The sequence below is a fragment of the Athene cunicularia genome (assembly GCF_003259725.1).
Source record: "Athene cunicularia isolate RWA chromosome 10 unlocalized genomic scaffold, athCun1 chr10_part1, whole genome shotgun sequence".
Classification (NCBI taxonomy): domain Eukaryota; kingdom Metazoa; phylum Chordata; class Aves; order Strigiformes; family Strigidae; genus Athene; species Athene cunicularia.
The window spans coordinates 4,581,409-4,608,010 of record NW_020799112.1 but is presented as its reverse complement, the minus strand read 5'-3'; the positions used below and the strand labels follow the sequence as shown (position 1 = coordinate 4,608,010).

The window sequence follows — 26,602 nt, the reverse complement described above, 5'->3', positions numbered from 1 at the left end:
CAGTCATGTTAATTGCCTAATATGAGAGGGTGACACCTGAGACTTTGGAATTTTTCTAAATTTCCTTCTGCTATAAATACCCTTTTGATCCAACTGTAAGCCTAGCCTAATTAGAGGGTGGTTTTTTTGTGAAAATGCAGGTTAAATATGTTTTTCTGAAGATGAAAGCTTGACTGGGGATTGGGAGCAGGACCAGTGTTATATCATGGCATGCTGCCCCTCTTTTTGTATGAGTAGCTTGAAGGGAAATGTGAACCTACTGTAAAAGATGCTTATTTAGGAGAAGTGTTTGAGGCCTGACTGATTCATGACTTAACAGTAAAGAAAAGGAAGTTACCTTTTTTTTTTTTGTTTTGTAGTAGTAATTACTTATGACAGCTGAATTCACACTTTTTCATAAAGATGATGTGAATATACTGTTGTTTATTTATATTGCTATAGAACTGCTGAGGTTCAGTAGCTTCTACTGAACCAGTGAATCTTTGCGATGGATGGCTGAATCATTGATGCTGTAATGCATGTCAGCATAAATGGCTGAGAAATCTGATTAATTTTGACCTGAGTGCAAGTACATATTTGGATATTCTGAGTGCATACCATCACAGCATGGGAAGAAAATAGACCCTATGCTGAGGAATTTCTTTATGATACTATGGAGTTGTGTTCACTGCTCAGGTGTTAGTATCCAGCAGAGAATGCAACTGTTCTAAGGCAAGCTACACTTTCTGTTCTCATGAAAATTTGGCTTAACATCTTGTTTACAATTATTAAACTGCTTACAGATTGTCTGGTTGGAAATAAAGAATAACATTAGCACAGATTCCAAATCATAAAAGGTCAGAAATTATGGTTAGTGCAAATGGCACCCTGATGAGGAAAGTGCCATGTACTCATTTTTGAAGACCTGTTATTTCATGTCATTACCACCTGTCATTTTCAATTACTATGTATTGTATTATATGATTGAAAATGATGTATTTAACTGTTTTTAAAAGATTGTATTTTATGATCAAATCTAGAGATAGAGATTTTTAATAAATGAAGAATGATTGATGATGGCTGTAGTTACCTCCTTGCAGATGTTGCAAGCCTGGCATACTTAAGAGTGGTTGACACTTGTCATTCTCTGGATACTTCCTGTAGTAGTACTCGGAGAATGAGTGTTACTCACATCATGAGAAAAGAATAGGTGGATTTGACACATGGTGCACCATTCTAGTGCGTGGTTTCTTAGGAGGGCAGTAAAGTGTGACTGCCTTGTACTTCAAATCACTCCTATGAGTCAGTCAAACTAACTCTGTCATCAAAGAAAGGGCATTGCAATTTGATTCCAGGATGACATACTGTTCTGGGCAAACATGTTTCAAAGAACTTACCAAGCATGACTGAATGTCAATATTTGTGTAGCTTTTTCTGTAGTAGTAGTAATAATAATGATAATTAAAATAACATTGAATTTTGGTAAACCTTCTTTGCCTACCTTAAAAGTGATAACAATTCACATTAAATAAGATTTTGTCTTTCTACTAGACAACAAAATTAGAACTTTTTTTCTTACTTACCTAGAGAGGAAGCTGGAGTTCAGTATAAAGTTTGAGTAATAACTGCTCCTTTATGGAAAACTAATGCTCTTGAAGAGCCCTGGACAGGAAGTTTTTGCCTGACAAAACTTCAAATGCATGAAGACATGAGAAGACATTTCTTTTATTAATCACAGAAAGTTGGCTCAGCTTTGTTATGTAAAAGATCTGAGATTTAGAAAATTTGGAAAATATATCAGAGTATATTTGACTTTAAATGATGCAGCTTTGAGAAGAAACTAATGTGTACTTTCCTCTCGTGTTGTAGAATGTACATGTTTTGCCTTTTCAGACTTCCTCAGTATCATTCTGTATGTGCAGGATACTTTAAAGGGTGACAAATAGAAGCTGCAGAGTAGTAGTTAAGATCTGATAGAGTGAAACAATGATAGATCCTTAGGGGTTGAAAGCTGAATTTTGGCAGACCTGTGCAGGACCAACCTACTTCCATTTGTAAGGTACGGAAGAAGAAAGTGTAGCCTCAATGCATCAGCTCACACTGAAGCACCATTTCAATAAACTTCAGAGTTTTTAAGGAATAATGTTTAGTTCCAAGCATAAGGGAAGAATGGCATTTCAGAGTGTAGTTCCACCTGGGGGATAGTCAAACTTGCCTTGATACCGAATACCTTGTTCCAGTAGGTGAATTCTGATCATTTATGAAGTATCTGACACAGCAGTGAACTACGTGGTATATGTTGCTGATTATAATCAATAGAGAACAGATTTGTTTGGTTATTTTGAGCAGTTAATCTGGTTGAAGTCAAGTACAGCAAGCAAAAGACCCAGAAGCGTTAGGTTGTCTCTGGTCCGAACCACCCGAGTGGCCTGTTGTCTCCCTGTTATCTAGGGACAGTGGGGCGGTCTGTATTACCTGATAAACGGTAGTTTTTAAAACAAAAGTGTACATGATAGATCATATGTGTCTGGTGGGGAGGAAGGGCAAGAAATGACATTGCATATCATTTTGCTCTGCTTTTTGTAGTGGATTTCCCACTGTAATGAACATATCTTGTAATATTTTGATGGGGAAAATAAAACAAGTTAATTAAAATTGAATTTTGTATTCAAAGGTAAATGTTGTGTTTCAGTTCATACTATTAAAAACTGATTTACCTGCAGCAGCCATTTTGGGGTATAGGATGCTGTTTTGCCAATTATCAGGCCTAGCATAAAGGACACAGCCAGCATAATGATGAACCAATAACCAAATTGTATTTGATACAGGAAGGGTCAGTACAGGGATGAGCGCTGGGGGTACAAACAAGTCAGATTATACATAATTGACATCAATCCCACTGACCTCAACAATGACACCACACGACCAACAATGGGTGGAATAAATGGTGAAATGCGGTTTCCTATATAGAAGGGACAGGAGACAATCATGTCAACAAGCCAAACACATAAGACCAAGGAAGCCACACACTGAATCTCTACACAGCCCACGTTTACAAAAGCCAGACCTGACTGGAGCCCAGTCCCAGGGAGGCGGGAGGTCCTTCCCCAACAGGGAACTCTGCACAGGGCATCCACCTCACAGACAGACACTGCCCCTCCTGCAAGTGGTCCCAGCTGTTATCCCTCAGTGGGACACCTGACCTTGGGTTACTGAATGCAGACCCCTGGGGCTCCTTTACCCCATGGCTCTGTCTGCCAGGCCACCGCACCCTGGAGGGAAGCCTAAAGGCAAACTCACCTCCCCTTTGTGAAGGGCTGTGGGAATCACCCACATGTCAACCTTAATTTGGGGCTGAAACCCCAGCATTTCAGATGTTTATTGGTAATCACATGTGATGAAATTAAATGCAGAATTTCTGTGTTTATGTGCAGTGTTCTTCATTTTACCTTCTGCAGTTGGAAAAGCTTGCTGCTTTCAAGGTAGTACAATGTCTAAAACTTGAAAAATCAATAGCTGAAACCCAACTGCAGGCATAAAGGAGGCTTTAGTCTTATAATTTAGTAACTTTTCCTCATTAACCAAGAGAAGTGTAGTTGTGGTATGATTTGTTCAGTGTTTCATGGTTAGTGTAGTTAAAGTATCTTAGAGTACCGTTTATATAAAATATTTAAAGCTTTACCATAATGGCTTTTGGTAATGAACTGTTAGCAAGATTAAAACCTGATATAAACCACTTTGAAAAACTGAGAGCTTCTTCAAGTAGTGTCAGGCTAAGATTTCCATTAGCACTTTGTAAGACTCATTGTTCACAGTTCATGGAAGGGCATGACTGTCTGTCTTTAGCTGTATTTCTATGATGGGCTCTTTATGCACTTGTCCTGGCATGGAATGCGTACACCCACGTGCTTGGTCTTGGAACACCCTGCTGGGTATCCCTCATTCCTGGCAATGGCTGCTGTGTTACTGACCCTAGCTGAGCCAGTCTGTCCTCGAGAAAGGAAAGCCTGGGCATAACTGCAGTTAGCCTGCGGGTTTACCTGAGGTACATAAACTGTGTTGTTAATCCGTGTGGTTTTGTGTGTGTTGTGCCATGCTTTTGGAGGAGGTAGCTCATGTGTTCTCAGAAATCACCTGCAAAAACATAGTTGTTGGTTACGAGAATATTTAATGTGGTAAATGCCAGAGGTGGCTTTGATTGTGAAAAATCCTATATTGATCTACCACACAAAAATATTACTATTGGTTTTTAATGTCAATTTGATAAGTAAAGTTGCATGTAGCTAAGTTTTACTCAGGCTTGTGACTGTTTCCAGTAAATGTTCAGAAAACCTTAAAGTTACTGTAGCTTTCAGGTATATTTTTGGTGGTGCCTTATCCCACTGTTTCTTCATTTGGTTAAGATGCCTCCCAGTGCTTTGTGCTGAGTACAGACTTAGAACCTGAAATGCCTGTTACTTGGCATGTCTAGTCAGCTAAAATCAGACTCAAGTTTTTAGTATTTTATAATCTTTCTATCAGTAGGCTTGATGTTGTTGCATGAATCCTACATTTGCCAGCAGAAGGTAACTTAACATTTTTACACATAAGAATGGGAAGCCTGGTTGCAGCCTTCATTGCAAGGCATACTTTTGAATGATTCTTCTTTAGTGTGCATGTGTGTCATTTTTATATAAAGCGGTGAAGATCCTTGTCTGTAAAGGTAGAAATTGTATCAAGCATTACATCAAAAAGGAACTTTGTATTATAACAATTAGGTTTTTCCAATCATTCCTTTGATATATTCATGTCCTACTTTAATTGTGTTTGTACTAGCACACTCTGAAGCCATATTTTCTGTACTATAACTTTGTGAGTTCTAATATTGGAATATAAGAACTGATCTGTACTGGTCAATAGGATGTCTTTGCCCAGTGAAGATGCTTCCTGCTTCATCTTCCAGCTACCTGTTGTGCAGAGTTGACTGAAAGCAATTCCATTGCAAACCCTGTAGTATTATTAAATGCTCATTGAGTGTGGTGTGTCCTACCTAAGCATGTTGCACACCCTCCCACGTCAGTGTATGTAGCAGTTGGAGCACGTTCTCACAATGTTATTTTACAGAGTGCATCTTGCTTGTTGTGCTGATTAGCAATTAGAGAGATGTCAGAAGAAGAGAACGGAGGAAACACTCAGAAGGAGGATAGGAGCTTTATTCCTGTGGGTATTTTTAGTATATGGAGCTGAAATTCAGGATGCAAAGGAATTAAAGTACTAAGTTACTGAGAAGAGTTTTGAAGGAAGGTGGGAGTCTGCTTTTGGTTGTAATTTGGAGATTATATCAGGTCCTGTTCAAGTTGTTCTTTGCAGTGTACTGTGAGTGGCTGCATAGACCATATTTTTCCATTCTCTCCTTAAATCTGTTTGGTGGAATTCAGCCCTGTTTTATAGGGATGGGACTGGTAGCAGGGATTCAGCCTCTGAAGATGATGCTTATACTGTCCTTGCCTCATAATACTGCATATTTCATATCCTTTTAGTAATTTTATTCTCTTGTAGTCTTTAAGAAAATAATAAAAGATAAGTGGAGGAATTAAGAATTGAAAGAAGTCACACCATACAAACATCTGAATTAGTACCAGCTTGAAATGTCTATTCAATGCATTTGTTCTGTGCAAGGAACATAAAGCTTTGAAGCATGGAACATACATCATAGAACTAAACTTCTCAATCTCTTGGGGGTGTGTGGGGGTGTGTGTGTGCAAAGGAACTATTTCTCTGTTTATAGCTCAAAATATTAAGTTGTTAGCAGATTCATTTAGCGGGGATGATACAGTTATTTGGTGATGAATGCCAACAGGATGAAAACATAGGAATTCATGTGTTGTGTAATGGACCGTGTCTTTTGATTTGCTTTGGATTTTTACAGCAATGCTCAGCTAACAACAGTAAGAAAATTAAAACCAAAAACCTACAACCGAACAAAAGAACTCCCAAAACCCCAAACAAAAACACCTCCCAAAATACAGTGTAGGAATATGCACGTAAACCCAATAGAAATACGTGGGCAGATATATTTTCCACATTCAAAAAATGTAGTGTAAGAGGATGCTGGAATTTACCCTTGTAGTCTCAGTAAGCCTGTAATCCAAATGCTACTGAATTAAACTATGTTATCATCAAGAATTTTGAGAATGCAGAATAACTAGGAAAAATCTATGAAGGGCAAAACTGTAGTTTTCTTCTAATTCACAGTGTAGGATTCTGCAGTGGAATTGAGAAAGCACATTCTACTTCAGCACTTTTCTTGATTCAGTCTTCTTGTTCTGTAAATAACATTAATAGCACTTGAACCACTTAATGGAAATGTATCTGCAGCTAAGGAAAAAAAGAAACGGGGAGAGGGGCCATGGGCTTATGCTAAAAAATACTCCAAAGAAAGCCCTGTTGAATTTTGTGTACACTTCCAGAATTAGGTGCTTTATGCACTCATTACTCCCACCCTACAATAAATTAGGAATGTTAGTAAGTAGGCTCATGCTGTGAACAAATCCAGGGTTCAGGGCAGCAGGTTTGCTGACTGGGCTTTTGGGCAGTCAAGTTCCATCTCTGACTACATTCCAGGAAGTGAGGACAATGGAATAAACAAACAGTGATTAATAGTTTTTAGGTTCCCTTTAGCTCCATTTGGTAGGTAAAAAAAATACATGGCTACTTCAGCAGTAATTACTCCACTTGAAAAATTAATGTTTTTTCCACATTCACATTTGTTCAAGCTAGTCTTAAAATGTAACATAGTATAAGTGGGTTTTTTTTCTCAGATTCCACACGATACATTATTTTTTCTACTGTTAAACATTCAGGTAACTGAAAATTACTATTATAAATGAAGTTGTAATTTTGAAATACGGTATTTGACTCATTAACTTGCTCTGGTAGTACATGAAAATGCATTGTTTTGTTCCTTGATGTAAAATGTAAAGAGAGCAGTTCCTTCACCTCCCTTCTTCCCAGTCATTATTCCAGTTAACACTTACATGAGTAGATAGATCCTCTACAAAAAAATAAATTTTTAGTTCACCAAATTTGTTTTATATCTTGAAAACAAGAGCTGATATGTTTGTTTTTTTTTTTTTAAAGCAACAGTTCTGTTATAGACCTGCACCTGAAAAGAGCGGATTTCAAAGCAGTTTCCCAACCATTTAAATCACAATGATGGGAAATGAACAGTGTGTATGGAACTGGAAAATTTATTTGGGGATCTTTGTCCGGTGTTCTAGAAGGAAGCAGTAATGGTATGGTCACTTCATTCTCTGCTACATCAGGTTTTGTTGCCCACTAGATGTGGTACATTCTACAGACACTGATTTTACAAGTTGCCTGAGTGTCAGCATTAATCGGTGAAGGCCCTGAGTAGAGGTGAAGATGCTTTCAGCTAGGACTTGGTGCTCTGAGAACTTGGGGTTTTGGAAGGGCTTCTGATAGCTTTGTCAACGAAGGACTGAAAATGAAGAAAGGTATTAATGTTGCAAGTGACTGAAATACTTCACAATCACATTTGAAACAAAGTTTAGAAATTTAAAATATGTGCAAGTATGGAGAAATAAGTAGTGCTTTCCAGGAAGTAAGGTGGCTGGCAAATTCATGGGCAGTACTGAATAGGACATTGGCATGTTACAGTAATACAAGTACTTGGGTTACAGGTAAATCCCTTTTACACTGATAGAGCCTCCGAAGAGAATGTATCAGATATGCAGATGTTTCTGTGCACTGAACTTGCTTCTATCCTGACCTTAAATTTTAGCAGAAAATCATGAGGTGCAATCTGGTGGCACAGCTTTTCATTAAACTTAACTCTGCATCCTTTGTGCGTTACTAGAGACTTGGTAGGCGTTGAAAAGTTGAGTGAGTGTGGATTAGGGGGCTAAATTTCAAAGTAGTGAACTACTACAGTGTCAATTTTAATAAAGGTGCAGGTGATCTGTTGGATGCTGAAATAATTGTTCTAATATACACTGCATTTCCTCTGACCTGCAGTAAGTCGGTTAACCTGCAGTTAGTAGTTAACAGTAGTAGTTGACAGTAGTTCCGGTAGTGTTGACATAGAGCTGATGTGGCTTAAAAGTCCACTGAAAGGAAAAGAAATCACTTTTCTAACGAACCTATACAAGAAAAACGTCCTATGATGAATTTATTCCTTGGAAAAGTTTTTGCCAGCTTTGGTTGGTTAAAATTTGCAAGAATACTTTTGTTGCTGTAGGCTTTTCTCAGCTAAGATGCATTCCTTGTTATGTAGCTATACACATGTGTAACTGTAACTGCCCAATCTTTTCAAATTGATACATAAACTTGTTTCAAATTTGGATAGCTGTTATGGATCAGAACTTCATCTGAATATTTTAGTTGCGCTAAGAGAGTGCTCCAAAAGATCTAAAAGTGGGGATGAAAACCTTCCATAACCACAGTCTGCACACACGGAACATACACGAGCCTTTGTTAGCAGGACGATCTAGGACATCTTCTATTTGTCCAGACATATTGCTGTGCCTGGAAAGGACAATCAATCTTGTAAACTTTGAGATATTTGAAGAGAAGGTGATGTTTATTTCATAGCAGGGGGGTGAGGAAGGGGAGGAAATTGATAAATTGCAATTTGGTTTGGTGTTCAAACTGATTTACCCATCCTCATGAGTGTAAAACCTGTATGCTATATTAGCTTTTATTTAGAATAAAAACTAACAAATGATCCTATGAATTGTAGGGGGTGGGGGGTGGGGGGGGTGGGAAGAGAACAAAGTCTAAAAAACAAAGCCTAAAACCACCCAAACAACAAAGTCCACCCCCTCAAAACAACAAAAGCCTTTGAAACAGAGTTTCTGACATATTTTAAAAATAATACAGAACTATTAATTCTATTCTTATTTTTCTGGAATCATACTCTCAGAAGGGGGTTCACTGTGAAGGGAAATTGCCTGGAGAAGCTTGTGCTGCTCTGTTTTCTACTAAGTTACTCCATACAGAGACTGTAAACCATAGAAAAGCACAGTTAACTCAAAATAGGTGTCTCTGAGAGGTCAGTGTGATTGTTTAATTTATGTTAACACCCCGACTTGTGCTACAAGCGTTTTATTCAGTGCCTAGACAATTTCAAGGTTTTTATCTCTAAAATCTCAGAGTTCATTTATTATGAGCTTTTAAGTGTGAATAATTTGGAAGCCTGGGATTGAATTTTATTTTCTTGAATTTAAAGCTATTCTTTAGGCAATGCAAATTCTGACTCCCAAAGAAAAAAAGGAAATTTATAATTTCTGGAGTTGCTTCCTTTCCAGTGTGTTGGCAGAAGGTACTTTAAAACTAGAAATTAATGTACTAGGGGGATAAGAAAGTAACTTGTTTGTATCTTCTGTTACAGACCTGTTTACTGGGAGGATTCCACATGGTCAAGCAGTACTTTCAGACAAGCTTGTTTTCTGTTAAATGAAGTTTAATTTTGAGGTAATGTTCTGTTTCATTTTCTTTGATTTGCATATAATGCAAATAACTCCTACTAATACTAATAACTCCTACAGTAATTAGAAACTTATCTGCTGCTGTATATATTAGTATAATATTTTCTTTAGAGAAAGCATGAAATGTATACAGCTGTGTTTGTGAAGAGAGAAATCAAGCTGAAAAAGAAATGTGATGCATGAATATTGAAGTTCCAAGTAAACATTGTAGTTAACAAACAGCCAGGAGACCAACCTGACACAATTATTGACTATTTTTAAACAGTTTCCAGGGAGACTGGAGAATATGATCATATAATAAATGAGTTCTCTAAGCCTTAGGAAGAAGGGCCATGCCTTTCATTGGTATGAGAACAAATAGCTGAGAAGATGACTTAACTTTGTTTCATCTTCATACATGTAAGAGAGGTGACAGAAAGAATAAGGAAAAATCATCACTAGAATAACTGCACAGATACAGTATCATTTCTATACTGTAACACTTTGAGAAGAGAATGTCACAAAGTGGTAAAATTTGGGCAAAATGTTGATAAATTTTGCTCCAGATTCTTAATCTGTTGGAGTTATTCTGACCTTGTACACATTGCTGTTCTAAATGTGTCTCTGGCTTTGACGGCTCATCTGGAAATGGTGCTTGTAATACTAAAAGGTCGCTAATGGAATTTTGTTCTGCTATTTTCCGTGTTTGAAAAATGTCTTTAGTGAACTTTCAAAGCAGCCTATAATTAAAGCAGCATGTCAGTTTATCTCAGATGTGTCTAAGGACAAGGTTAAATGAAGTAAAATCACTAAATAGTTGTTCAGGATATGCATTTCATCATAGGTGCAAATCTTAAGAGAGGGCTAGATGGTTAGCAACACTGTTTTTTTTCTTGTTATTAAACATTTCAAGCTAAACATTAGTAGAGCGTTCTGATAATCAAGCCTGTCAGCAAGAACCTTGTAACTATTGTACTTTCAAGAGTTAACACTGCATTAAGTCCTCTTTTGCAATGTTTTTGTTTTTCTGTTTTCATTTCACTGATGCTGCTGTCAGGTCACTGTTATCAATTGTGCCATCAAATAACATGGCTAAAGATCTTAATTAGCTTCTATTTTAGATTCTAGACATTTTATAAATAGTATTACCTCTTCATGTAGTTAATTCTCTATGGCCATACAACTGATTGAACTGGATTGGTAACTTCTTGCTAATCAGACAGAATAGGCGAGTTTGGCAATATTATTGGTTTCTTAACTGTGAAAGGAAATTTCCCTCAGGAAATATTTTCAGTTCATTCATGCTGGTCTGACTCAGGAATGAATCTCTCAAAGTCCACAATGGTTTCCCTCCTTTCTCTTGGTAATATGTCAGTGCTGCTGTGTGCTGTATATGTAAGTGAAGAGTAGGAGAATAAACTTGTACTCAGGAAATTCAGTGACTTCTTCACACAAGATCTTGTTTAACTGGTGGAACAATATCCTAGCAGTACCAGAAAGGAACCATAGTCTCTAGTGGAATCACTGCCGGTAAAGAATATGAATAGTAAGGAATGCTTTAATCCCTTTTCATGTATACACTGGAAGGAAAACAAATGCAAAACTTTCTGATAATTCAGTCAGTTTTAAATGTTACGTGATTGTCTTTGCAGAAATCCAATTCATTTGAAGAACTTTTGAGAGTTAATGGCATGTGTTTATTGTTTATTTGGAATTTACTAACACAGAAATGGCCAAGGAAGCTGATTTTTGCCTATATGCCATGATTCAGTGGTTTTTGTTCATCAGGGAGTTCAGATATTAAGACACGAAAAACTTGATGTTGAAGAAAACTTGCCCGTATATGTCTTTGATAGGGTGGCTCACTTGTCAATATTGAATGTATTTGAAAGGCTGCTTGTATTGTTGCTCTTGAGTAGATTGACAAGCAGATCCTAAGAAGCAAATTTTAGCCTTTCCTAATTTAGTTAAAAGCTATACCAGTTTGTGACAGCAGAGCCAAACATGTTTGCATTGGATGGTAAGCAAAGTAAAACATATTTATTAAAAAAAAAAACCAAACCAAAACAAACCAACACACACAGACACCCCCCACCCCCCCCAGAAAAAAAAAGCAACAAACAAAAAAACCAACATAGAAATAGGCAGGGTGGGTGTGCTAAACTGTTCTGCATACTTTTCCTTTCATAAGTGAAAAACATTCTAAAATATTGTTATAGGAAGATGCACCTCTGTGTCCAAATCCATATTATACGACATTAGTTCTTAAAGGAAAAAAAACAAAGCCAAAACCATGTTTCAGTTGATCAGCTCACCACAATATGTTTGTTCTTTCCACTAAATTGAAGAAAACAGTCACATTCATTTTAGTATGTTTTACCATTGATGTTCTTTTAATGGTGGTGATAGTTGAATACCTTATTTTAAAGCAATACAGATACCATGATGCATGAAATGCGTATGGACTTACTCCAGAGATGTCGGTGTATAACTTCTGCTGAAGCCATTACAGTCATATAGGGCAAGCAGATCAGAATTAGGTCTTGTGCTGCAAGAGTTCTTGAATGTTACTCCCTTCATTCTGAGTTTTTGTTCAGTTTGGTTATTTTGGGGGTGGTGGTGCATAGGGGGTGGTTTCAATTAGTCACCTTTTTCTGTTGTGCAGTTACTGTAGTCTTTGTAAACCACATTATCACCTATGGTGAGCTGGTTTTAAGTCCTCAGCCTCAATCACTGGATCAAGGGGATTTCCATTTACTGCATGTATTGAACATTCAAAATCATCTCCTCCAAGATGGAAAGCTTTTTAATCTACTTTGCTTCTGTTTAGTGGACTAAAACTCTCAAAAAAAGGCTTTGTGGGGTTGTAAGTACAGGAACGTGCTGATGTGTACAGTTTTAGTTCTGGGAACACATGGACAAAAGATAGAAATGGTCAAAAGGCTATTGAATGACTGCTTTCTGAATTGCTGTATCAGTGCTGGAAGAACTTGTTCAAGTGAGAATACAGTAAATAGTTTTTTTGTTAAAATGACTTATTCCAAGATGGTTTTATATTTTTCATATGTGATCCAAACAATAAATCACAACTTCTTACTGATGCCATGATTTAGGAAGAATAACCAGGTGATAAGTTTTCTAGCTCTCTTCAGGGTGTATGAAAAATCATCTTTAGACTTGTTACTTTCATTAAAATAGCTGTGTGTAACTAACTTCTCTTTGAAATTTCCCATTCAAATCTCCTAAATTCACATTTAAGATTATTGAGGGTCAGCAAAACATAACTGTCTTCTTGAATGTAAGAAACTCCGTTTCACATACTTGAGGAACAGCATTGGCTAAATGCCTGGTGGAAGAAGGCATTGTTGAAGCCCTGTGCAGGTTCTGACAAAGAACAGATGGGGAAGCAGAGTCTGTCAGGGGCAAGATGATCTAGCCAAATCAATGGCAGCATCCATGTCTTTTTCCCTGAACAGTGTCCTAAACTTTAAACAGGGCGTTTCTTTCAGGTTTTTTAATAGTGTCACTTAACCGTTGAACTTGCATTTAAAGCAACAGCTGTAACACGCTTTCCACAAGAAACAGGCACTCCAATGAAGAACAGTTGTGACACAGCACATAATAAGCAAGTAGGAAACTGCAATAAATCTGAGATTGCTTCCAAAGCTGGATAGATTCCTGTTTTTAATATCTGGCTTGGTGATTTTCAATATTTAATTTCAGGTTTTTGGTGCTTATTTTCCCCATTTTGAATGAAGTGTATGTTTTATACCAAGAGAATAGGATGTAAATAGAACTTGGAACTGTGACGAAACCTATTTGATGTTTTAATGCAAAATACGGAGAGGATTGGGAAGGAGTGGTGTGGGGTTAGGTTGTAGTAGGCAAGAAAAGTGTTATACAAGAAAACATTTCACTGCTGTCTTGCCTAGTTGTTACAGTAAGGTACATCTTGGAGGGAAAGGATTGGAGTTGCCCAAGCAAATAAAATACAACAGCATAAAAGGACTCTTCCCTGTAATGGAATATTTCTGTAAGAGTAAGAAGGGTGTGGAAGGCTTGAAAAAGTAAGTCAATTACTCTTATGTTTATGCATAAGAACTTTAGTGTAGGTTTCAATTGTGTCTTTCTGGGTGAATGTTGTACACCGTTCAGGTGCAAAATATAAGATTTAGCACAATGCTTAATTCTAAATATGTTTAGATAAACATCTTGTAAAAAAAAATCAGTGATTTGTGGCATTTTGTCCCCTCCCACCCCTCAAAAAAAACAGTGGGGTAATGCCACTTGTATCAGCAATTATACTGAAGTTTTATTTCAATGTTTTCCATTTAATATTTTCTCTGTATCCTTCTGCTGCTAGTCCATGAATAAAATTACTTCAGATTTTTAAAGTATTGCATTATTAATCAGGCTGTAAATACATAATTCAATATGAGCAATCCAATGAGCATTCTGGTGCAACTGGAGCTGATTAATGATGCTGAGCCTGCAGTAACTGTAAAGAGGCTTTATTTTAAATGCTTGATATGTGGTGTTGAGGTCTTAAATTTACAGATAAAGTAGTCAGCCATTCAGTCAGTGATGGTAGTGGAGAAAGGAAGAGTAGGAGGAGGGCTTTGACCTTGAGTGCACTAATTGCACTAGACAACATATTAGGGAACTGTGTATTCTTTTCAGTTCCTTTTCAATTGGAAACTCTCTCAATGATACGCAATGCTTCAAAGCCATGATGATTTTTAGGCATGTATGTGTGCATGTGCTTGTATCATACATGCACACACAAATATGCTGTGTTTATGTAAAATCAGGGTATATGCACAAACCTAAAACCATAGTATATCCAAGTGTGTTGGGTTTGTGTGTGTGTGATGGGTTTTTGGTAGTGGGGGAGGGGGCTACAGCAGTGGCCCCTGTGAGAAGCTTCTCGAAGCTCCCCCGGCTCCGAGTCAAAGCCAAGCCAGTGAGAAGTCCTCCCCCTAAAGAGGAAGGAGCGGGGGGACTGACCACAGCCCCCATTCCCTGCCCCACTGTGCCACTGGAGAGGAAGTGGTAGAGAAATCAGGAGTAAAGCTGAGCCCAGGAAGAAGGGAGGGGTTTAAGATGTGGTAATGCTCCTCACTGTCCTATTCTGTTAAGTGTTGTCATTGGTGTGTTTGAATTAAATTGACGATGTTGTTCTTCCCCCAATGAGTCTGTCTTTTGCCTGTGACTATAATGGGTGAGTCATTCCTCTCTATCCTGATCTCGATTCATAAGCCTCTTGCTCTATTTCCTCCTTCCTGTTCTTGAACGAGGAAAGAGTGAGCGAACAGTTACATGGTGCTCAGTTGCCCTCTGGCCTCAAACCATGACACAAAGGCAAGCAGTACTTCTAAAACTGATGCTTGCTATATGATTAAATATGTTATTTGCCATGGCAGTCATTTTAATACGTTTTTTACTAACATATGTGTTTTTTAAAATAAAGCTGGGTTCTTTAATTGTTTGTGAATATACTCTGTTTTTCTACAGTTGTGGTTTATTTGTTTCTTTTCAGATGATAATAGATACCAAAATAGTTAACAGATCTTTATTAAGTATTGGCATAACTTCTTGCCTGTATACATTGTGCTTTGTTGTTGCTACAGAAATAACATGATTTGCACTGTGTGCAGAAGAAGATAACCCTGATGAAGTTAGATAAAGATGGATATGGATTTCTATTTAGAAATGCACCCCTCCTTGTGTTTTTTATAGTATGAAGTTAGGGGGATGACATACTGTAGTTTTAAATACAGGTTTATAACTGTGGAATTTTCACAACATTAATAGCAGCTTAGGTTTAGGGATTCTGTTGGGCTTATTGTTCCTTTAAACCAGGATTTTTTTAAAAAATCATTTAAACAATTAAAAGAAAATAAACAGAAAATTTAATGTATGCTGTCAGGACTTTGAACAGTCTTCTATTTCTCAGAAAAGAAGTGCTGGTTTCAGACAAGGCCCATTTGCTAGGTGGGAAGTTGAGCCTACATCTCATGACAAACAGAATTCCATGAATCTGTAGCTACTTGGAGCTGGAGAGGTTTTACACAGTGATGGAAAGAATGAATCTCCCTGCACAGCTGTCCCCTGTGATGTTATTAATCCAAGTGTCATCATATTTTCTGTCTCATCTTTCATGGATTTATTTTCGGAAGTGCCTGAAATTCACTGTGGAAGTCAGCAGTAAAAATGAAAATTTTGGCACAGGAGTAAGAGCTGGGAACACCCTAGAAAGTATATAAAAATGAAAACTAAATAAATTTGGCTGGGTGATGTTGTCTGTGGAAATTAACACTTAACTCTTCTCTGAAGCTGCGAAAGGAGAAACATGAATTATATATATTGGAGTGAAAAAGAGCTGTTCAGCTGTTGCTTTCAGGTCTTTTAAATAAGTTGCTGTAAATTCATTTTGTTGTGATTTTTCCTTTTAAGGATGTGGTATGAGAAGGAGATATTTTTCAGACTGTATCTTTAGAATTATTGGTGAATCTGTGGCATTTCCAACTGGGAAATCTTGTTGCCCTACTTATTGTAGCCTTTCTTAACATAAGACCTTTTTTAATGGAAATTCTGTTTGCAGGTTGAAACCCTACAGGGTGAATAAGTCAGTATCTGTCATCGATTTGCAACTCAGTTGCTTGAATCGAAGGACCACTTCAAATGCTTCTGACTATCTGTGTTTAAGACATTCCTTTGATTCCCACCTAAATAGCCATTAAGTAAAAAAATCTTTCATCTCAGAGATACCTGCTTGGTGAGGATCTCCTTGATAGCCAAAATATAATGTCAAATACTGATCCTAGCTGAAACAAGTGGAAGCCCTACCTGGAATCTCATGTCTGTAGGTAGGAAAATGATTATCTGTAGTTTTAAATTGCATCTCAGGTTGATTTGCCCATTGCTGCTGGCTATAATCAACAGAAGCAGTGACAATGACAGATTATTTTTCCCACCTGCACTTGGAAAACAATCTCTTTTCCTTTTTATGCCTTACGGTTTGTTTATTGTCCTCTGGTCTTTTTGTGTACATTGCAAAGGGTGGTGGCTTAAATCTTCTAGGAGACCGTATGTAGTAAGGAATATTGGAATGAAATAGGACTGATGTGTAATGGTCCAAGATGGTGTTGATTCCTTTGTGGTCCTGGGTCCTGTTTGATCTACAAATATCCCCCTGAACTGAATTCTCCCTTGATGCTGTTGACCATCAGCTGAGGTGGAGGAGGTTCTGGTAGGTCATTTTATCCTCACTTAAGAAACTTGAGGTTTTTTGGAGGGATGGTTTATGTGGAGAATGCACTCAGTAATCCTCCTCTGGATTGTGCAGTGACAGTAGCTGGAGTTCAATGCATTTTTGTGGTGGTTATAAATTTATACCTATGTCACAAATACTTGCCTATCTAGCATCCTGTCTTTTCAGTTATGTATTCATATAGATCTGTTCATATATACATGTATGTGTCTATGCATGTAGGTGTAGAATGAGTGTGTTCTTCCATATATAGCACATACTGAGTATATTCCTGCTCTGCATTAGTAATGCATTTTAAGACACTTATGGGAGCTAATAGTTACAAGAATCATCAGTTGTTTCAGGTACTTCTTGAAATAGGCTTTGGTTTAGGTAAATCTTAGTTTCTAGGTACATCTGGAAATAGACTTTGCTAAGAAAAATAATAGAATATCTGAATTCAGGCTCAACCAATTGAAGTCTAAGTTGACTTTGAGCTTTTCAGTAAGATCAGTGCCAGAGTCTCTTTCTGAACACATTTGATGTAGGAGGAGGTTTGACCTTAGATTAGCACACAGTTGGCAGTGTGCTAGGCTAAGTATAATCTAATTGACATGTAATGTTTGTGCACACTGTTACACCCTGATAAAAGTTCAGCAGTGTTTTATGTTCTCTTCCTTTCTGTCTCTGTTGTAGGAGTAGCAGCTGCTTTGGAGTTCGATCCTGGTCTCTTCAGAGATTTAGTTTTTCCTTAAGTTTAAACATGTTCAGAAATTTTCATAAGGATTACACCACTTGTAATTCCCTTCCTTCCTTATCCAGTAGTTGTTGAGTTTTTTACCTAGAGGGTATGCAGTGCTCGTAAAGCTGGAATGAAGTGAATGCTGTGCTGCTCCCTTGAAACATTTGCTCTAATCTACATTAGCTTTCTTGTGTGGCTCAATCTCTGTGTTCTCTTGTTTTGTAACTGTATCAGAGATGTTGATTTGACTGGTGCAAGGACACTGTCCTTGCTCAGTTTTTCTGTTTTCATTAGTTTCAGTGATTGTGGTAGTAAGTGAACCTTCTGCACTCTATGGCTGTAGATATTGTTTCTTCCCTTTGCTACTCTTTTGTTCTCTTTACCCCTCTACATGTTTTGACTAGCCATTCCTGTGTCTTTCTTCGGTTGAAAAAGTGTTCTTATTTAAAAATTAAAATTACTTATTAATTAAAAAGCAGAGAGAAGCCTGATGTCTCTACCAGGAACCTGCTGTTTAAAAAAATCATTACAACTAGCATCCAGCCTTTGAGATGGCATGAAATGATGTATTGAGACGCCCCGTTTTTCCTTTTTTCCTTCCCTTCTTCCTTCTCTCTTCAATTGCTAGCATCGGTAAATGAAAGGAGCATGCACTAAGCTCATTCAAGCTTGCTGCAGTACCATCTGCAAACCCACTGGTATTCTAGATACTATGGCTGGTGACTGCATTCATTCTAAATCTCAAGTTGGTGATGGAGGTTGGAAGAGCAGGAATGGCTTTTTTTAGTAGCTATTTAAACATGTTGAAAGGAGATTGCATGATCTGCTATTATTCAATTTGACATGTTTTATGAACACATCATTTCAGTTGTAGACCATTTGCGTGCAAATCATTGCATGTACTTTCTCAGCATTTGCTCGGATATGACAAATTTATCACAATTCTGTGGGACTGCCTTTCTAGTGAGAGATGTCTTTGCTGACAGCAATACTAATACTAATTTTATTTTTACTGTTTTTTTGTAAACCTTCTTATCTCTGCAATGTGAAAATTGATAAATGATGATTTATATGGAAACTGTGTTAATCTCATATTGATTCCAAATTGTGATTGCTTGTGAGCAAAAATTGTCTGGATAATACTACGATAGATGCGATTGAGACCAGAATACTTAAGGCGTAGAAACATAACTGAATTAATTCGAATTTAGATTCAAATAGTGATTGGCTTTGCTTTGAATTCCCCAATAAATATTACTAGGCGCAAAGAAAACTGTGTTCAAGTATTCACTGCAGTGAAATACATGCTAATGAAAAAAAGAACTGTTAATCTGTTTGACTTGATAGGGATTGTTTTTTTCTCTTATTTTTTTTGTGTACCTGTTTTTCTGAAACCTGATTTAGTCAGATTGCTGGGTGGGAATAAGAGAATAATAGTTCAAGTTTTGAAAAATACTTCACGTTCACAAGTATTCTAATTGAACTTAAGCAAAGTGTCCAGGGTCTTGGCTTCTAACACCCCACTCTTTGTTTCAAGAATCAGCAGCCTGTGGAGGTAGTTCCAATGAATATGGCTATGTAAAGAAAATGTTGAAGAAACGCCATTAGTGAATTGTCCTGATTAGACTTGCTTGACAGTTTCATCCTGGACAACCTGCCTCTTCATGGATCTGCCAACAGGCAGTATTGAAAGATGCAGAGAAATCACATAGTTTATATTATTCCCTTTATGTCTTTTCAGTACTGTTTTTGCAAGTATCTCTTTGGCCAGTCCTTTCCAGTGAATTGTTGTGTACCTTTTTTGCTAAAAATTCATGCTATGACTCCTGTCTGTGACCTTTTCGATAACATTTTGTGCAGAAAAAAGTTGCATTGGGTTGAGTCAGTAGGATCACCATTCTTGTCCAATTGTTTTTGCAGGGAGAAATTCTTGTTAAATTTCAACACTGGTAACACACTGTGTTAAGTGACACCAAAAATGTATCTCTGAGTCTGACAAATATCTGTGAGAAGCACTTAGCGGGTTTTTTCCATTTTAACTCCAGGCCCATAACCATATGTTCTGTGGTTCATGTTAGGAATCCAACAGGGGATTATTTTGCTTGCAACAAATTCTGTTAAAAGTACTACTGCCAGTACTACTACTTGGTTGTTAGGTTGATGTTGACCCTTTTGCAGTTTTAACATTGGGGATATTTTGTCTTACCCTCATTTGGGTTTAGTGTCAGCTCAGTAATTGTACTCATGTTTTCTTGTTCTGTGCTTAATGTGTTTCAAGGAGAGATGTACATGATGGCAGCAGTGTTCTGTTTACACGAGTTTAAATGTAAAATGTCTGATAGTTGTTGGAAAAGCAACAATAATACTCGATGTTAGTCACAATAAGGTGCCTAAATATTAAAGTAAAAAAATGACTCTATAGAATGTTCTATGAAGAGGTCAGAGAATCAAACACCTGAAATACTAGAAACATTAGTAATTCCATCCTTTCATAGTTGAACGTACCATATGGCTGCTTACATGCTTTCTAATACTGTCTGATTCTTAATTATGATTTTATTTAATCCTGTATTAGCATGTAGTAGCTTCTTGAATGATCATACCATATTTACCTCAGAGTAAACCATAAGATTTTGTTTTTACTGCACAATCTTACATACTCCTTAATTTCTGTTTATTGACTTTTCACAGTAGGCTATTAGCAGAATATGCTTTTCTTTACTTTTGGACCAATGTTTTATTATTGTGACTAATAAATATCTGACCTGTACAAAAGGCACATAATGGCAGGGTTTAACAAGAAGACAGGAAGCATCAGTATCTGATGCTGGTTTATATTTATACGGACACATGTATTATGGAAGTCAGTCTTAGGTTGCATGCTGAGCATTTGTGATGGAAGGGGTTTGTACTGTTATGACAAGTTTTGGACTTATATCCTGGTGGGAAAGACAGATGTAGCATTCAGTATCCCCTTAGCTGCATTTTTATTTGATTTTTTTTTTTTTTTTTTTTTTTTTTTTTTTTTTTTTTTTTTTAAATTACCACTTTAAGACAGAAGATACTATGGAAATGAATGTTTCCTACAACAGTGATTTTGCTATCATTTGTATTCCTGGCAAGCTCGGTAGATACTGAAGGTTTTAATAGAAAAGGTGGCTTAAGCACTTGGATTTATATTGTGCTATACAGTTTTAAAGTGCACGCCATCTTTCTGTATATGGCTGTTTTAACATAGAATGAATTTTAGTGCATGCTATGTACTTGTGCAGAGAAAATGTGAGTTAGCTGGCCTGAAGAGTAGCTATATCTTTCTGACTGGGACCTGGTTTGCCTAATAAAAATGACGGTCTCTAAGCTGTCAGCCTAAATTTTCACTAAATGACTGAGCTTTTTCCAAGCATCCTGCTTTCCAAAGGGACCTGAAAGAAAGAAATGGTGGTTTTCCAAGTCAGGAATCCCTTTGCCTTTTGTGAAGATTCTGGATGAGCAAATTAGGTTCATTGTGGAGATGATGGTTTGGTTGTCAGCATGGCTACTAGTTCTGTGTAGTTCTCCTTCAGGTTCTTCTGGGCTTACTTAAATAGTTGGAATGCTAACTTGCCAGGCTACAGTTGCATTCATTCAAATAACATTTTATAAATGTTTACTTTTTTTTTTCTGCCTTGCTTCCTATTTTAGTGAACTATTCTAAATGATTGTATTAACTGATTGTTGTGATAAATGGATCAAAACCTACTGAAAGCGATTTCAGTGCCTTTGAAGTTCACCATTTCAGATGACATGAATGAGAGCAGAGAACTATTCCACATAAACCCTATCACTGGATTGGAAAAAAAAAATTTTACTTGAACCTCACATTTTCTTCGTTCTGTGAAGCAAAACTGTTTCTGAAGACTTATCTACCCCATCTAATTCTAGAAGATGCTGCTGATCAAATTTATCAATATGGATTTATTTCAGTGATTTCAGTAGCTAAGTGGATTTTATTTTATTCAGTAGTTCAGCTTCCCTAACAAATAAAGAAGGTTGTTTATAAAGCTTGTAAGGAACTTGAGCAGCCTATTAGTTGCCTTCATGTTCCCTAAGGTAGGTAATTCAGTAACTGTTGAGTACTGTTTTCCTTAAAGAAAATGATCCAAAAGTTCTAGGGCAGCATCAGATGATGTTCAGGAGGGTAAGAAGAAAGCAACAGAAGAATCCTTATATGATTTATCGTGGCATTTTATCTAGAAATTAGCGATAACGTTACTGTACCCCCAAAAAAGATTCCTTGATTTTCTTCTGAATAGGCAGAGTATATTACTGTCAAAACCTGTAACATATTCTAATCTCTGCCTATGCATGTCACTTCAAAAAAAAAAAAGGAAATGCAGAGTAATACTTAGACTGCAGTAGGTGAACCCAAGAGGTCATATCCTAGCTGTGTCATTTAATAAGTAAATTAACAACTCTGATTTATTACATCCTACTTTGGGGTGGTTGCCAAGAATGGGAGGCATAGTTCAGAACTTTGAGTGGTGGCTTTGAATTAATTCAGTGAAAAAAAACATTGAAGTGAGTTTGCTCAGAGGTTGCAAACCTAGGCATAAAAGCTTCAAAATTGTCCCTCAAAACATTATAGCATTTCAACAGTTGAAAATAGTGTGATTATACAGAACTGCCTGGATTTAACAGCCTACTCGGTAGTTCAACCTGTTATTATTGTTAGTGTGATTTAGAATATGTGGGTGAAATGCTTCAATTACTCAAATCTGTTGCTTTGGAAAATCAGTTTCTTAGCATCTTATCTCTTCCACAGAAAAGAAAATATTTTTCATCTTCATTATTTCTTCTTATCCTATAATTTACCTATGTGCTCTTAAATTACCGTAGATCAAAAAATACATTTGAAGCTGTATAAGTATATATCCCACTTTAAGCAAGTTGCAGCTCTTGTAATGGACCTAGATTAACTTTACAAGCAGTTATTTTTGGTTAAAAAAACCCCAACAACTCCCAACAACAAACCCTTCAAAAAAAGAAAAGGAAACAACCAAACCAACCAACCAAAAAAACCAATCCAGACAAAACCCCACCAAACAAATCTGTCTTCTGTATTACAGATCTCAGAATCTGTGAACGTCTTTATTACCATCCTCCTAAGGACTCTCTTCAAAAGGCTCATTTCTACAAGGGAAACACTTCCTTTGGGAAGGAACCTAGTGAAATGAAGTTGATTCAATTCTGATTTCTACCAAAATTCATGTTCCCTGTTTCCAGCTTTCTCCTCTGGTGTTCTTGCAAAATAAGAACAAAAGCCTTGAAGGCCTCTTCAAAGAGTTTCATCATGGCCTGCCATTATTTGGAGGCTCCTACTGCTGAGGCTAATGACTTCTACATTACAACTAGTTCCAGGCAACCTCTTTGCTTTTGTTATCTAAAAGCTGTTTCAGCTCTGTTCGGAACAATGACATTCCTCCTGTAGTCCCTTGTAATTCATACTTCTTTTGAAGATACATTCAAGTAAGTTAGTTTGCAAATAGGCTTTTTGACTTAAAAAGCAAACTGTAGTTGAATTGCTAATAAGCTGACTGTCCTATAAACAACTCTTAATTAGACTCAAATATTTTGGTCTCTTACATAATTCTGCTTGAGGGTACTTCCTTGCTGCGTTCTTAGCAAAATACATGCTGTTCCTGTACAATTATAATGTGTGAACTGAGAACGGTATGATTAATGCTTACTAATGATTAAAGCTTACTTTCACAGTAGCCTTTCAAAGCTTGCCCTAGTTCACCTTCATTTTACTGTTTTTTCAAGTAGTTTAATTCTAAGATTCAGTATTGCATGATACAGATACTTGCTCTGAATTTTTTCCCAAGATTCTTGAAGGCTTTAACTGTAAGCTTACCAGGCTGTGTGGTGTGTGTATACAGACATTGTAGATGAGTAGGGCTTTTCTTGGGGCAGGAGGGCATACAAGAGGTCTTGCATTTTCCATACACATTTACAGAGAATAAACAATGTTTTGTGCTGTACAGTGGTAAGTTCATTGTATTATAATGGATGGAAGGAAGGATTATACTTTTTTGCTTGCTTGTTCAAGCTTCAAGAGTTCTCACTAGCCACCCCAGACAGCATGCAGAGCCTAGGGCTGTCAGGCTGCTTTTAGACTCCCCTAAGCTCATATCTTTGTATTCACTGCTCATTTAGAACATCAATTTTTAATCCATTGGTTTACTGCTCTTGCCTTCATCTGTGAGCTAATTAGAGGGAAATCAAAGTTGTTTTTTTCTTCTTCCCTTCTGACAACCAGAAATGCGTACTACTCCCTTCTAAACCTACTGATGAGATGCTACTACCAGTCCAGTGTTTTTTAATTTGCAGATTAGTGGTAGTTGTCCCTGAAGCACTTCTCTACACTATTCTCAGTGGAATGGCAAAGCCATCTGAGCTGTGATGACATTTTCCCTGTCTTGTCCATCAAGTAGTTGATAAGGAAGGCCTTGGTAGGATGTATGGACATATATTTCAGCCGTACAGCCTACAGATGATCATTCAGTTCCTATATAATGTTCTGGTGGAGAATTAGCCAAGTGTTCTAAAAAAGCATATTAATAGCACCCCTTAAGCACCTTTGAAAGCATCATGGTATAAATGAGTGACAGCAGTGGAACACTAAAGAGAGTGGAGTCTTCCCTGGAAAGAAGCAGTGTGACAAGCACATAAGATGCCAACAGCAGCAAAGACCGACTAGTTTAAGTGCCACTGTGAGTTTGTAGTGAAATGTGTGTTGTTACCCTCTGTGCTTGTGCAGTCATCTGCCGGCATGCCTGCCTTGTGATTCCATCATCCTTGATTTTTAAGGATGATGCTTTCATTTGCATTCATAATTTTGGAAATAGCATATGTAGCTGTCAGTACAACTGGGTTTGTATTTTTGAATGCCTTTTGCTTAAGGAGGTCTTACCAGGCACCAGTCCACCAAACAAGTATTTAGTACATTGCAATAGAATTAGATGTTCATCTGTAATGAGCAACAGAGAATTAGTGCGTCCTGTTTCACTGGTGCCTTGTGCCAGCAGGTAGGTGGTAGGAGTGCTGTAAAGGATAGAGAAGTTTTGTCCCACTGGATTTTCTTGCAAAGTTAATCTATTATAAAAATACGTAGCTTTGCCTATACTAACATGTACACATGCGGGCTTTTAGACTGTGACAGTTCTCATGACCTAGATTTGAGTTTGCTCAAGCCTGAATGAACCAGTTAAGAAATATCTCCAGGGAGACAGACCTCTCCTAAATCATAGCAGAACTTTGCTTTTAACCATAGCACTGGCAGTGGCAATTTTCCTTTAACTGGGTGGGTGTAGTCCATATTTGACAGTGTCAGTGTTAGCTGTTCCACATTTGCTTAGTTTAGAAATGCAGATATTTTTGGATTGTGTTTTACTTAAGACACTATTGGCAAAGGTGTGAAATGGAAGGCAAAGAAGTGTTCATCTCCTCACAACATTAAGCAGAGATAATACTAAGCAGAGATTTTGCATTCTCAGTTTGCTAGCAGTGTAGTTCAAAATATACAGATACATCATGGCCTCATCAGCTGTCAGACACCACAGACATTAGGGTAGGAATGGTACAAATTAAGCCAAGTGGGGATGTGAATGATCAGGAAGGTCAGTGTTCACTAGCTGCTCTCCCCTCTAAATCTTATTTCTCCCATGCATCTAGTAAGCCATTCTTCTGCTGGTTTATTGTATGCTTTTAGCTTGATGGTATTTGATTCCTGTTGGAATTACATGATGCAAACTTTTATCCTCATCAGTATTTGGAGACACAGCCTTTTATCCTGGGCTACATATCTCTTGAGAGTGCTTGTAAAATGCGTCTCGAGATAATCTTCTCCCCCTTGCTTTAGTCTGTCTCTTTGTACAGCAGCTGATGTGTTGTAACATCACAGAATCGTCTAGGTTGGAAAAGACCTTGAAGATCATCCAGTCTAACCATTAACCTCACTCTGACAGTTCCCAACTCCACCAGATCCCTCAGTGCTATGTTGACCTGACTTACCTCCAGGGATGGGGACTCCACCACCTCCTTTGGCAGCCCATTCCAACTCCTAACAACCCGTTCTGTTAAAAAAATACTTCCTAATATCCAGTCTAAACCTACCCTGGTGCAATTTGAGGCCATTCCCTCTTGTCCTGTCACTTACTACTAGGCTAAAGAGGCTCAAACCCAGCTCTCTGCACCCTCCTGTCAGGGAGCTGTAGAGGGCGATAAGGTCTCCTCTCAGCCTCCTCTTCTCCAGACTAAACCCCCCAGTTCCCTCAGCCTCTCCCCAGCAGACCTGTGCTCCAGACCCTGCCCCAGCTCCCTTTCCCTTCTCTGGACACGCTCGAGTCATTCAATGGCCTTTTTGTAGTGAGGGGCCTAAAACTGAACACAGGAATCGAGGTGCGGCCTCACCAGTGCCGAGTACAGGGGTCAGATCCCTTCCCTGTCCCAGCTGGCCACGCGATTGCTGACACAAGCCAGGATGCCATTGGCCTTCTTGGCCCCCTGGGCACACTGCTGGCTCCTGTTCAGCCGGCTGTCAATCACGCCCCCAGGTCCCTCTCTGACTGGCAGCTCTCCAGCCACTCCTCCCCAAGCCTGTAGCGCTGCAGTGTCACCTTCCCAGTCTAGCAGAGCTAGGGTCTCAGGTATGATTTAGTTTCTTGGGGAATCTTTTGTAGAAACAAATTTTGGTATGTTATAACTTCCTTTATTCTAGAAGTAGTCTCCCCAGGAGAGAAATTGTGTAGGGTTTTTCCTTAAATTTGTCTGAGAATGCTGCTTCTTAGGGCCCTGAACGTTTCCATGAGCTCTTCTTGTGTGCACAAGCTAAGAAGAAAGTGTGCATACTTCACAAAGAAGGAAGAAATTATGGAGAAAAAGGACTACTGATAGCTGTTTCACTTTTTGTTGTTGTTAACAGAAAATACTTTGACCACGGAGTAGCACAAACAAATTAGTGAAGGTACATCAGCAGTGCACATCTGTTACTGTGCTGAAAGTGAATTGGGAAACCTTTGGTGTGTCATCATGAGTTTAAAAAAAAGTCCACCAACTTCATCACCGTTAAAAGCCAACTATGTAAAATATTTTAGTGCTACCTCATACTCTAAGTAACTGTAG

The 26,602-nt window shown here is 37.8% G+C and overlaps 1 protein-coding gene across 2 annotated transcripts in view; it reads left to right on the top strand.

Moving 5' to 3' along the window:
- Window positions 1-26,602, top strand: part of TLN2 (talin 2) — a 202,094-nt gene that overhangs the window by 52,587 nt on the left and 122,905 nt on the right. The window contains exon 2 of one of the 2 annotated variants that reach the window (XM_026856212.1): window positions 9,371-9,453. The exons of the other annotated variant lie outside the window; for it this stretch is intronic. The gene's annotated coding sequence lies outside the window, so the exon portion shown is untranslated. The remainder of the gene's footprint in view (window positions 1-9,370; window positions 9,454-26,602) is intronic. 2 annotated transcript variants of the gene reach the window in all.